The sequence below is a fragment of the Gossypium arboreum genome, chromosome 2 (genome assembly GCF_025698485.1).
Source record: "Gossypium arboreum isolate Shixiya-1 chromosome 2, ASM2569848v2, whole genome shotgun sequence".
Taxonomy (NCBI): Eukaryota; Viridiplantae; Streptophyta; class Magnoliopsida; order Malvales; family Malvaceae; genus Gossypium; species Gossypium arboreum.
In genome coordinates, this window is record NC_069071.1 from 15,575,231 (window position 1) to 15,590,392 (window position 15,162).

At 35.3% G+C, this 15,162-nt stretch overlaps 1 non-coding gene across 1 annotated transcript; it reads left to right on the forward strand.

Moving 5' to 3' along the window:
* The first annotated feature begins 631 nt into the window (after nt 1-631).
* On the forward strand, nt 632-738 carry LOC128289894 (small nucleolar RNA R71). The gene has a single exon (XR_008279536.1). It is a non-coding gene; the product is annotated as a small nucleolar RNA R71 (small nucleolar RNA).
* Nucleotides 739-15,162: the final 14,424 nt, after the last annotated feature.

Genomic DNA, 15,162 nt, shown 5'->3' on the forward strand with positions numbered 1-15,162 from the left:
GTCACTCTTATCCATGTATGCCTTCAATAAATTCTACAAATTATTAGACGGTTTAGCTTGTTGTGCCTTCTAAACTTGTTGATTGAACCCTTGAGGTTGATTTGGTATATGTTGTATGTCAGTGTTGTTTGGTCCAGTTTCTTGGTTTCTTTAGAAAAATTTTGAATGGTTTCGCCGTGAAAGATTATAGAAGTTAGACTATGGTCCTTGTCCACTTCTATTTTAGTGTTGATTCCCTACATAGTAAATAGATTTGGGATTTGATAGACAATTCTCGAAAGAATGACCATCCCTATAGTACATGCAAGAAATAACATCAAAGTGACTTGGTGGTTGAGCTGCAACATGATTTAAATCGTTAGTAGTAAATTGTTTCAACATTGAAGAGATAGAAGACATATGAGCTGAGAGTGAAGTAAGGGCATATACTTCATGCACTCTAACTACTCCTCTTCCTAGAGTTACTAAAATTTTTGACCACTAGTAATTGTTACTGTCTATTCTCTCAATGATCTCGTAAGCTTTATTATAAGACTTCAATAAGAGAGCACCATTCGTAGAAGCGTCTACCACCAACCTTGTGTGTGCGTTGAGACCATTATAAAATGTCTCCAATTGGATGCAATGTGGAATCTCATGTTGAGGGCATCTACGAAGTAACTCATTGAATCTTTCCCAATCCTCGTATAAGGATTCATCATTTATTTATTGAAAAGTGGTGATCTCATTCCACAACTTAGCATTTTTGCTAGGTAGGAAATACTTTACCAAAAAGTATTCAACTAATTATTGCCAAGTAGAAATTGAATTAGGTGGCAACGAATTAAGCCATGCTCGTGCTCTATCTTCTAACGAGCATGTAAACAACTTCAACCTCAATGCTTCTTCAGTTACACCAGCTATCTTGAAGGAATCACTCACTTCTATGTATAATCAAAGGTGAAGGTGTAGTTCCTTTGTGGGCATTCCACTAAATTGGCCTATTGTTTGAAGCATCTAAAACATTACATGCTTCAATTCAACCTGTGGTGTCTTGATCTCCGTCTCCTAATTCCCAGATTTAACTCATTAAAAAGGGGCACAGCATACTATCTTATAGCTCGATCCCTATCATCAGTAATAAGGATTAATTATGAACATTAGCTACTCCATTCCCTTGAACATCATTTTGATTTTCAAGGTCCATTTTGTTGCTTGTCTTTAGGCTAATCTTTCTCATCTTTTTTGTCAAAATGTCCACTCGATTTCATGGTCTGCAGGAAGTAAATCAATTATTTGATCTATGCTCATAAACACTTGAAAAGAAATCACAAAAAATAATTATTAATTAATTAATTAATTAATTAAAAATGAATAAACCAAATTGCAAGAAATAATTTCACAAATAATGATTAAATTAACAGTCCCCGACAACGGTGCCAAAAACATGTAACGAATAGGTTTGTGTAAGTATTCATGGTTTTTATCAAGTAATAAGTAAGTATAAGAGTTGTCATTTCCACAGGGACTGCATTTAAATCGATACTTGTAAAAATAACTATTCACAATTTGGTTAAGAAAAACACAATAATTTTGATTGATAGGTGTTAAATTAGTTTAGTTAAATGAAAGTTAACCTAAATGAAAATGAAAATGAAATGCAATGTAAGGTGATGGTTTAGCAACGATTTTCATGAATTAATAACAATGACATGAATAAGCTAGAATAACTACAACTTTTGACTCAATTCATTTTTCATCATGCATTACAATGTTCTAAAAATATTCTATGGCAACTTCATCTTTCATTAACTGGGAATCTTATATAAGTTCAATTGAATCTTATACTTATAAAAATATGCATAAACCAATGTCATAATTTAACTAAGGTTTCCTTAGTATTTATGTGAAGTAACAGGGACGGATTAAGTTTGAATTAATTAATCACATAAACCTAAAGTTATGCAAGGTAATAAGTTCTCTTATTTTATTACAAACCCCTAATTTATTCTTATTAAGATATAAATTAAGCATACATCTTCCAAATATCGTGTCCATTAGTTATGAGTAGCTATAAAAACTCTATATAATTTAAAGTTTACATGGCTCATCATAACGGATCCTTGCTTGCAACCCTCGAATAGTTTTCCCTTTTACATATTCATGATTAGGCTAGCTCTTGAACAACCTATCTTCCTCTAATTCTTGTTGGGTCTTCGCTCATGCTTGACCGGCTTTCCCCTCTATCCTTACCGTTTTCATAATTTTTGGTGGATTCTTCATGATTCGTTTTCTATACTTACACTTTCTATTAACTCTTCTTCTGCCCGCATGGTTTCTCAAACTTTACACACTAGCAATATACCCCACACTTGTGGTCCTGGAAGTCTCTATGGGTTGTCGTAGCCGAGCTATGGTCTTATACCCTTCTCACCTTATTTCTTACACCCCGACAGGTTTACCCCGTGTTTACTGTCCCGATGGACTTAACTCATATTTACTATCTCGGGGGACTATCTATGTTTACTGTCCTAGTAGACTATCTCTATTTTGTGTTCACTATCCTAGTGGACTATCTATGTTTTATGGATGCCCTGAAGTCTTTCATTGATAGTCTTACACTGATCTGCCATCCTGGCGTACTATCATATAATGTTGTGGAGTCTTTCATCCATGGTCTTGCTCATTATACCTGACTATCAAAGCATCTTTCATCTATGGTCTTACACCGTATACATTATATTGTGTACCATGTTGCCATGGTGTCTTTAATCCATGATATTACACTACGTACCTCATACTAGATTGTCATAGTATCTTTCATCTATAGTCTTACACCATATACTGTTATTATAGTGTCACCCCAAATGACCAGTGGATACTGTCACTACAATAAATACCTTTCTATGATGTTAGTTCCTAAATCCTCCCCCATTACCTCCTTTACACCACCTAGCATTAATACTTGAATACTGTAGTGTTCCCTCCATAAGGCCTAGAGTTTCACCCATGACAGTAATTAACAGGGTCACTCCTCATTTCCCATCCTAACTTCATCTATCCCATTGAGGTTTTTCCCACAGTCATGCAATGCATGCACATATAATCAATTTAATGTTTATGCAAACATGGTATACTCAAACAACATAGATCATAACAGTAGGTTTAGAGTCTAAAACTCACCTGAATCTTCACAGTTCCTATAACTTAGCTTTCTAGAACACCAGAGCTTCTATTCTCTTGGTAGCTAAGCATTACAACAAAAATTCTACTGGTTAAACTTACACTTCATCTTAAAAGCTTAAACTTTCATACACATTCAAAACCCCTAAAATGGTTCTAAAGGTTCGCAACCTTATTTACCTATTCTTACGCATACAAAAAGGCTAACAACCTTACTAGCTTGCTGGCTTCCTACTTTTCCATCTCCCTCTTGATAAAGTCTGCTCCATACAGGACCTTTCATGGCTATTCCTTCTTCAAGCTACCGAAGAAGGTGAAAAAAAGAAAATGAAACAAAATCGAGAAGAAAAATCATCCCTAGGAAGCCATTAATAGCTATTTATAGTCCTTCACGAACTATTGCCAACCTTATGAGAATTGCCTATAACTAATTATTATGTCTCCTACTAAGAAACTGGTTGGTTCCATTCTAATCGAACTAGGTTTGGTTCTCAACCATGCCCTATTCAGTTTCCAGCTTTCCCGTTTCTTCCAATATAGGCCGCCAACTTGTAGTCTCTTTTGATTTAGCCCTCCAATTATTTCAAGTTTCTGAGTTTATTAGAAATCAAGTGTTTTAAATCAAACACAATTCCCTTAATCAGACACAATCATCAAGGCTCTCCAGGTGTCATGCAAAATGACATATTTCCTACATATGACTTGACATGCTTCCTCTACGTGTCCCACCTATTGTGGGTACTAAAATGAATGAAGATGTTTGCAAAAATTGAACTCGCCACTAGCGGGTTCACAATGGAAGAGTTTTCCAAATGCAAAATAGGAATTTGCAGGATGTTGGAACAATCCGCAAAGGAATATGCCAAAATGAAACAAGTCAATTCTCGTGAATTTGACCCACTCACATGCCAGTCAACACCAAACTCTCTTGGTAAACCATCCAAAATATAGATTAGAAAATTTTGTGGTGTGACATTGAAGAATGACATGAAGGTTACATACCACTAATGAATTAAATATATATAAGTAAATGATATCGTGAAGAAATGAAAGAAAGAAGATTATGTGAATTAGAAGGATCAAGTATGATATATATTCAAGAGATTAAAGAAATTAGAAACAAGCAATTTGTTACAATAAAGTAATTTTAGTGACATGTAATACAAGGAAAGAATGTAAGGACAATATCAATCTAGGAATAAATTTTAAAAAAATAAAATTGAAATTGATCAAAGATCATTTAAAGGTATTTTTTATAGAAAAATTTCTCAGTAGATCTTAAGAGAAAATATACTAGATACAATTTGGAAGAGATAAATGAATTTATTTAGTGAAAGTGTATGGAGAAGTTGTAATCAGGAAGAAATAAATAACTTCAACACTTCAAGTTGGGTAAATTTCGAGGATAAAATTTCTTTTGGGGGTGAGAAATGTAACATCTTTAAAACCCCTAAGACGAGAATATTGTTAATACAATACGATAGTGTTAGAATTTTTGAAGATTGGCAGCCCCACCAACTTGAAAGATTTCAAGCCAATTAGCCTTTGTATGGTGTTTTACAAGATTATTGCAAAAACAAAAGCAAACCGTTTGCAAAATATGTTGGAATCGTATATAGATGAGGCACAAAGTGCCTTTGTACCAGGGTGTCTCATTACGGATAATGGTCTTCTAGCCTATGAGGTACTTCACACGCTTAAAAATAAGAGAATTGGAAGGAAAGGGTAGATGGCTTTGAAGCTCGATATGAGCAAAACCTACAATCGAGTAGAATGGCCTTTTATTGAGCTAATGATAAGAGTAATGGGTTTTGTGGATTCTTGGGTGAATTTCATAATGAGATGTATTAACTTAGTATCCTATGCTGTTATTCTAAATGGGCAGGCTAGTGGAACTTTTAAACTGGAAAGAGGATTGAGACAAGGTGACCCTTTGAGCCCCTATTTGTTCTTGTTTTATGAAGAAGGGATTTCAACGCTAATGAAACTTGCAAATTAGGAACGATTGATAAGGGGTATGAATGTTTGTAGAAAGGGGCCACGGATTACTCACTTTGTAACACCCCAAACCCGAGACCGTTGCCGGTGTAGGACACGAGGGGTAACAAGCCAAAACCACTTATGGCACCGACCAATTTGACATTCCCAGGCAAGCTGGAAAACTGCGTCGCTGTCGTCTTAAAAAGCATATCTCGAGTTTCAAAACTCGGAAACTGATTCCGTAAATTTTCCCTAAATTTAGACTCATATATCCATCCATGGATTTATTTCTAGAATTTTTGGTCAGGCCAATTGGTACAGTTTATTAGTTAAAGTCACCCATGTTACAGGGGTCGACTACACTGACCTTCGCGCGTTACAACTTGAATATCTCTCTGTACAGGGTTTCAATACTGATGCCGTTTGTTTCTTATGAAACTAGACTCAAAAATGAATCTGCAAATATAAGGAATGACTTCTAATTCATTCTGGATAATTTATGGTAAATTTTCAAAGTCGCGACAGGGGACCCAGAAACCGTTCTGGTCCTGTCCCACGAGAACTTTAATATCTCTCGGTATACTGTTGATATGATCGTTTCGTTACTTTCATATGAAAATAGACTCGTCAAGGTTCGATCGCATAATTTATTCACTATTTAACACCATTCCTACAAATTTTGGTGATTTTTCACATCCACGTCACTGCAGCTGGTAGCATCTGTTTTTAAGGTAGGATTTACCTATATTGTAGTTCCCATGGACCAACTATAGTCTAGTCATACTTAGGTCCACATATGATCATATTTAGCCATTCCAATGGCTGATCATGTGACCAACTCTCTCATTCCAAACCATAATCACATCATGAAACCAAATATAATTACAAACCACATATGGTCAAATTCCATACTCCACTTTTACGAACCATTTTCGCATGGCCGCACACATATACATCACAAAGTACTTAAAACAACCGAGGGTAGTCCTATACATGCCATATCCAAAACTCAACTAAAGGAGTACCAAAAGGGCTTTGATAGTGTGGTTGACTTCAACTTCTATGATCCCGAATCCGATCGCTAACGAGCAAAATCTATAAACAGAGAAACAAAGAAACGGAGTAAGCAATTTATGCTTAGTAAGTTTGAGCCATAATATACACACAACCAAGCATAGCATTCAAGTAGCTAAACAATAATTCATATGCACAATTTCTCAAAGACATGCTTACTTCACAATCCCAACTCTTATATTCATACACTAATAACGGCTTAGTCAAGGTCGATAACTCATTTATCATCGGAGCGAATACGCACATACACTTACTCATAGTGTGCAAAGCACACACGAAACGTACCTTGTTGTTGGGAATTTCACAAGCGTATTAACTGAAAATTTTTACAGCAAGTTCAAAGTTCTCGAATCACATACCTTCGGAGTTTATCCGGATATAGCTACTCGTTCAAACGCCGGGACATAGCCCGTTATGGTAACCCGCACGAATGCCTTCGGACTTAACCCGGATATCACAACTTCGCACAATTGCCTTCGGCTTAGCCCGGATATCATAACTCGCACAATTGCCTTGGGCTTAGCCCGGATGTCACAATTTGCACAATTGCCTTCGGCTTAGCCGGATATCACTCGAACATTTATACACATCTTTGTTTCAACTTCATAACACAACTTTTATGCACAATTCACTTAGCAAAAATATCATTTCGGCTCAATGGCCACATACAAAGGCACAATTTCGATTGCTTATTACTTCATTCAATCGAATCAAAATCTAAGTTTCGATACTCGAAAACTTACCTCGGACGTGGTCAAACGATTTCGATGGTTATTCGACGACTTTTTCCTTCCCCTTATCGGATTTAGCTCCTCTTTGCTCTTGAGCTTAATTTAACAAATAAATTGGTTTTATCATTTGAGCATCGAAAGGGGAATTCAAGATACCTTAATCTTGATGCAAGTATAGCCAAATCTCCTTCTAGATCTCTTCTAAACCAAAAAATGGAGCAAAAATCCCTCCTTCTTCCTTAGTTTTGGCTCAAAGAAAGGATGAACAAATTTTTTTCTTTCTTCCTTTACAACTCACGGCAATGGGGGAGATACCACACTCACACACATTTTTTTTTTCATTCTTTTCTTACCCATGCTTATTTGTTTATTATTTCTCCCTAATGCCCAACAAAACATGTTTCATGACATGTTTAGCCCATATTCTTTGTCATGGCCGCCACCACCTATAAAAGGGAATTTGACATGCAAGTCCATTGTTTTGCATGCATGCTTTAATTAGTCATCACACATTTCCCTTCATACTTTCAAAGTTCACTACTAAGTCCTTTCTAGTGAAATTCACCTTTATAACACTAAATCAATCATCAAAAATGTCACACACAAATTAACACATATCATAGGCATCAAAATAAATTTTAAATTATTTTTATGCCTCGGTTTTGTGGTCCCGAAACCACATTCTGACTAGGGTCAATTTTGGGCTGTCACACACTTAATGTTTGCAGACAATTGCTTACTCTTTGGGGAAGCGACACATGAGGGTGCTAATGCTCTAAAAAGAATCCTAAGGGAGTATGAAGACATTTCTGGGCAGTGCATCAATTTTGAGAAATCCACAGCATTTTTTAGCTCAAACACTACAAACGTGAGTAAAAATGTGGTTTCCCAAATCATGAACATACGGATTTCTACAGTACCAGAGAAGTACCTAAGCTACCAAACATTGTTAAATATGGTAAAAGAAAAGCTTTTCAGTGTCTTAAGGATAGGATGCGAGCAAAAATTTTGGGATGGAGTATTCGACATCTTTAACAGGAAGGCAAAGAGGTATCTATGTTATGTTTTTTATTACCAAAAGTGCTTTGTTTTGAATTCGAAAGTATTATTAGTCAATTCTGGCAGCATCAAAGTAGTAAAAAGCGTGGTATTCATTAGTGTACATGGAATCAATTATGGGAATTGAAAAGTTACAATGGCCTAGGTTTTCGCTCTTTATCTCAATTAAATTTAGCCTACTTGCCAAACAAGGATGTAGGTTGCTTCATTATCCAGATTCCTTATCAGTACATACTCTAAAAGTGAAATATTTTCCAAATACTAGCTTTATTAAGTCAAGTTTAGGACGACTACCTTCCTATACCTAGAGAAGCATATGGGCCACCAAGGGCATTTTGGAGGCTGAAATGTGCTGGAGAATTGGTTTGAGTATTAAGGTCTCAGTGAGGGCAGATGCATGGATACCTAGAAATCAAAATCAATGAATTCAAAATCCCATACAAGCTGATTCTATTCAAAGAGTGATAGGTTTAATATATCGGCAAACAAATAATTTGAAGGAGCATTTAATTAATTCTACCTTTGATGTTGATAATGCTTAGCAGATTTTAGCCATTCACCCCTTGTTCTACAAAAGGATGTTCGTGCTTGGAGTGGTGAAGCTAGGGGAAATATACAGTCTGAAGTTCTTACAAATGGTTGATACATAACCCTTATAGAATTTCTACCCTTACTCCAACTTATACAAAAGGCTCTAGAATATTGATATACCCTCCTAAATAAAAATTACAACATGGAGGATTATGAACAATTATGTACCTACTTATGCAAACCTATATTGCAAGAGCTTGATGAACTCTATGAGCTGTCCCCGCTACCACAATGGTGTGGAAATAGTTAAAGATCTTTTTCAAGAGTGTCTGCATACAAAGGAGATCTACAACAGTTAGGGTTCACACAATGTACACAGATCCAAATGACTCAAATGGCAAAATGGGTAAATAGTTTTTTTGAAATTAGGTCAATGTACCTTTGTCGATTGTTTCGCTATGGGTTGTGGGCAATCTGGACTGCACGCAGCAAATTGTTGCATGAAGGGCAAAGTGCAACTGCAAGGGAGATACTATATTCCATCAAGAAGTATTTGGGTGAAATTATGAGGGATAAAAGAAAATTGCAGAGCAAATCGTACCCGCTGATATGATTCGATCAACTTAAGGATGCTGCGGTGTTTTCAAAGATAGATCTCAGATCTGGGTATTATCAATTAAAGGTAAAGGAATGTGATGTACCGAAAACAACTTTTAGAACTCGGTATGTCACTATGAGTTCTTAGTTATGCCATTCTGTTTGAAAAATGCTCCTGCTGCTTTTATGGATTTAATGAATCGAATTTTTCAGTCTTACCTGGATAAATTTGTGGTAGTGTTTATTGATGATATACTGATTTATTCAAGAATAGAATCTGAACATGCTCAACACTTGAGAATTGTATTACAGATTTTGAGGGAAAAGCAGTTATATGCAAAATTCAGCAAATGTGAATTTTGGCTTCATGAAGTGGAATTCTTGGGTCACATTGTGTCAGCTGATGGTATACGAGTAGATCCGAACAAGGTGTCAGCAGTAATTAATTGGAAAACTCCAAAGAATGTTACGAAAGTACGAAGTTTTCTTGGGTTAGCTAGTTACTACCGTTAATTTGTGAATGATTTTTCAATGATTGCTTCACCAATGACCCAGTTACTACAGAAGAATGTTGAATTTGTATGGTCGAAAGAATGCCAACGAAGTTTTGAGCAGTAAAAGAAAAGGTTGACAGTGGCCCTAGTGTTGACTCAGCCTGAATCAGGTGTGCCGTATGTAGTATATAGTGATGCCTCTCTGAATGGTTTAGGTTGTGTACTGATGCAGTCAGGAAAGGTTGTAGCATATGCTTCTCAGCAGTTGAAACCACATGAGAGGAACTATCCTACACATGATCTTGAGCTAACTGCTATAGTATTTGCTCTAAAAATTTAGAGACACTACCTATATGGGGAGAAATGTTATGTGTATACAGACCATAAAAGTTTGAAATATTTAATGTCGCAGAAAGAGCAGAACTTGAGACAGAGGCGATGGTTAGAGTTATTGAAAGATTACGATCTTGTCATTGATTATCATCCGGGTAAGGCATATGTAATGGCAGATGCACTTAGTCGAAAATCGTCATTATTTGCTTTTAGGGCGTTAAATTCTTATTTGTCTGTTAATGAAGATGGTTCTGTGTTAGCCAAATTAAAGGAAAAACCAGTATTCTTTCAACAAATTCGGGAGTTGCAAGATGAAGATCCGAAGTTGGTGCTGAAACAAAAAATGGTTCAAGACAACATGAACTTAGAGTACTCTATTGATAATGGTGATATGTTATACTATCGCAATAGAATTTTTGTTCTGAATAATCCATAATTGAAGAATGATATCTTATCAGAGGCTCATAGTAGCATGTACTCGATTCATCCGGGCAGTACGACGATGTATTGTGATTTGAAGAAAATGTATTGGTGGCCAGGGATGAAACGAGAAATTTGTGAATTTGTAGCGAAATGCTTGATTTGTCAATAGGTAAAAGCAGAACATCAAGTACCCACGGGTTTATTACAACCTCTAATGATTCCAGAATGAAGCGGGAACATGTGACTATGGATTTTGTATCTGGATTGCCCGTGACTCTGAAGAAGAAAGATTCAATTTGGGTGATAGTAGACAGATTAACTAAGTCAGCGCATTTTATTCCAGTCACATTAGCGAAATTATATGTGTCAAAAATTGTAAGATTACATGGGGTGCCGACATCAATTATTTCAGATCGAGATCTGAGGTTTACTTCGAGATTTTGGAGTAAACTACAAGAAGCTTTGGGTACCAAATTAAAATTTAGTATAGCTTTTCATTCCTCAGATTGACGGGCAATCAGAACGAGTGATTCAGATTTTGGAAGATATGTTGAGGTGTTGTATACTCGAGTTCAGTGGTAGTTGGGAAAGGTATTTACCTTTACCTGAATTTGCTTATAATAATAGTTATCAAGCTAGTATCAAAATGGCACCGTTTGAAGCTTTGTATGGAAGAAAATGTAAAACTCTGTTGTATTGGTTAGAATTAAGTGAATCGAAATTAGTGGGAATGGATTTAATTCGGGAAACTGAAGAGAAAGTTCAGATTATTCAAGAAAGTTTAAAAGCTGCTTCCTATCGTCAGAAGTCCTATGCAGATTTGAAAAGAAGAGATATAGAGTTCAATGTAGGTGATCATGTGTTCTTGAAAGTTTCTCCGTGGAAGAAAATTCTACGGTTTGGTAGAAAAGGAAAGATTAGTCCACGATTTATCGGGCCATATGAGATCACTGAGAGAATTGGTCCAGTAGCTTATAGATTGGCCTTGCTCCGAAACTAGAGAAAATTCATAATGTATTTCATGTATCTATGTTGAGACGGTATGGTCTTCACATGTGATTTCTCATACTGAGATAGAGCTACAATCAGATATGACATATTCGAAGGAACCAATGAAAATATTAGCTTGGGAAGTTAAAGAACTACGGAATAAACGAGTACCGTTAGTAAAAGTGTTATGGCATCGACATGGATTGGAGGAGGCAACCTGGGAGATGAAAGAATCTATGAGATCACAGTATCCGCATTTGTTTTCAGGTACGAAATTTCGAGGATGAAATTTCCTAAGGGGGAGAGTTGTAACGGCCCAAAATTTCAGTGATATCGAAATAGTGATTTGAGATCACTAAATCTGACATGTGAGTTTAGATATTAGTAAGTAAAAGTTAAGTGTGGTTTTAGAAATAATTTTGAATTAGTGAAATTATGAATTAAAAGAAATTTGTAGATTAAAAGAGATAAAAATGAGGTATCGAGACCTCAAATTCATGAACTGGTCCATAAATATTTTTAGAAATATTCATGGAGTGTTAGTAAGTTAGTATTAAAGTTTCGTCAAGAAATATTAAGGTTTTGGTAGTCGATTGGGTAAAAAAGGACTAAATTGAATTAAGTGAAAAATTGTGAAATGTGATTAAATAGCTCTAGTAATAATTAAAGGAGGACTAAATAGGCAATTAAACACCTATTGTTGGACTTGACGTATGAGTGTGCAGGAAAAATAACAATCAAGTGTGAACAAGGGGCAAAATTGGAAATAGGGTAAAAATTAAATTGTAAAATATGATATATTAGGTAAAATCTAGAGTTTTCTTCATTTTTCTTTATCCTCTCCAGCAAAAACACCATTGAAGGGTTCTTTTAAGCTGGTCTCTCATATTTTTACTACATGTAAGCTCAATTCTTGATTATTTCTTGTAAATTTTGTGTTTTTGAGACTTTTACAACTAGGTCCACTTGTTTAATTCATTAGTTTTTGAATTCATGGGTAATTTTGAAAGTTTCCATGAATAAGTACTGAAAGTTTATGATGATTTATCATGGAATTAAGGTTTTAATTTCATTATATTATGATTTTATGAAGAGATTTGCATAGAAATTTATTTTAGGACCTAATTGTGAAAATTGTTGGAATTAGGTTTTTGTGTTGAAGCTTGGAATGTCAAAGACTGTGAAATAGTTTGTAGAGTTTAGATAAAATGATATTTGAAAGGAATTAGTTTAATTTATGAATGAATTGAGTAGGGACCAAATTGTAAAAATTAAAAAGTTTGGGTAATTGTGTAATTTTGAAAATTAAGGGCATAAATTGTGAAATAGAATGGAATTGAAATAGATGCTAATGAAGGAATGATTTTATAATTATAGATCAAGAAAACGAAGTGAATTGTGGAAAGGAGAAAATTCAAGAATAGTCCTTGAATTTCTATGACTTTTGCAAATTAGCCCAGGTAAGTTCATATGGCAAAAATTTCAATGTTTGATATGAAAATCTTATGATTGTTAAAGTATTTTATTGTAGATGTAAACTATCAAATTGTATTAACTAATAAATCATGTATGACTAAAAGAACAAATTTGTTGGAACAATGGTTTTGAGTGCTTTCATTTTATAACCATAATGAATTGACGGAAAAGATGTGATATGTACTTTCGTATAAGACCATAGCTGGGCTATGGCATCGGTACAATGTGATAATGTGATTCCGTATAAGACCATATCTGGGATATGGCATCAGTATGATATGTGATCCATATAAGACCATGACAGGGCTATGGCTTCGGTGTGTGATGTGTGACAATGGGAAAGTCCATAGTTTACTATGGCAATGTGATAATGAAACACTCAATTCCATTATTGTTCCCTAATTTGACAATGGAAATAAATAAGAAGTGGGCCCAAAAGAATTAAGTTCGTGAATTGCATCATGAAAATTATTCAAATGAGTTTATTAATGAAGTTGTGATTTGCAGGATGAAATAGTTTAACTAATACATATATAATTGTGTACAGTGTTTGGTAAGATTTGTGTTATTATGCTTATGAGCTTACTAAGCTTCTATAAGCTTACTTGTGTATGTGATTTGTTTTGTAGATTGACTTATATACATACGGAGGATCGGATCTACATCAAGGGTCACACTATCCAGATTTACTCCGGTAGATTTTGTTAAACAACTTTTTGGTTTATATGGCATGTATAGGAGTTGATTTGATAATGTAATTGTGTGAATGATTAAGTATGCAAAGCATGTTGAATGTGATGTTTTATGTTTGAAAATGAAATATACATGTTTTGGTTTAAAATAAATGATTTGATGGATTCTATTAGTGTATAGTTGTGTTTAAGTACAGGAAATGGATAAATGAATGTTATTTGATCAACATTTTACAAGTCAATGTTTTGGGCATGATCTAGGTGTGTTTGATATGTGAAAATGCCTAAAAATGGTGAAAAATGAGGTTTTCACACGGCCAAGTCACATGGGCGTGTGCCCAGGCCGTGTGGAAAAGTCAGAATCTGCCCATGGGCAGGCCACACGGGCATGTGCCCCTATCTTCAAGGAAAAATTTCTAAAGTTTTCAGTTTAGTTCCGAATCACTTCTAAAACATATATTAGGCCCTGTAGGCCCATATTAAGGACTTTAAGATGAAATTTTATAAGAATTGATTTGGAATGTAAAGCTTATGACTCGGTTTTGTATAAATGTTAGCATATAATTTCGGTAATTCCTCATAACCCTATTCCGATGACAGCTTGGGGTTAGGAGGTGTTACAGTACCAGTGAGGGTACATTGGTTACGCATATTAGGTGATAAATTTGGTGTATCTTAGGCATGTTTAATCGTGTTATGTATAGGTTAAATGATTAGCAATTGACTTTCTTAGTGTCCAAATAAATAGGAAATGGTAAACTTGTGATTTAAGGCACATTTTAAGTCCACACGACTAGACACACGGGCGTGTGACTTGGCCGTGTGAGACACACGGCTACCACATAGGCGTGTGAGGCCATTTTGATAGGGTACATGGTCTGGCACACGGGCGTGTGGCTTGGCCATGTGACCCAAGTTAGTGAGTTACACGGGCATGAACATGAGCTGGGACACGGTCATGTGTCCCTACTTCGAATGCTCACACAGCCGTGTGACCCCTACAATTAAAATTTTTATAATTGTTTCCTAAACTTCCAGAATTATTTCAAATTAGTCCCTGCCTATTTTTTGAACTATTTTAAGTGCATTCCACTAACATCATCGAAGATAATTAAAAATATAATCGTAGACGAAGTATGGACTACTAATTTGATGCTAATAATTGGAATAGCCTTATATGTATTCGAATTCTAACATTCTAGAAGGGAAAAATAGTGATAAGAGTGTAGACAATGGAAGACCAAGTTTAGAATGCATAGCATAATTTATTATTCGAATGTACATGAATCTAGCATGAAAGTATTAGATTTTCGTGACCTACCCCTGCATATTATAATGTTATTAGTTAGTTTATATGTTGATTATGATTGAATTAATTATTTGATTCATTAGTAATGCTCGTGACCCTAATCCGACAATGGGGAGGGGTTAGGGGAGTTATAAAATGAACAAGTGGAGAATGAATAAATGAATGATTTATTTATTGATGAGTGATGGATATGAGAATGAGATGTGGTATTTATAGTAAAAGGTTGATATGAGAGTTTTCTAAAAATAGCTTGAGGGATCCCTTGAAATGCACCCCGTCTTGGCCGGCCATGAAATGTGGAAAGTGGCTGA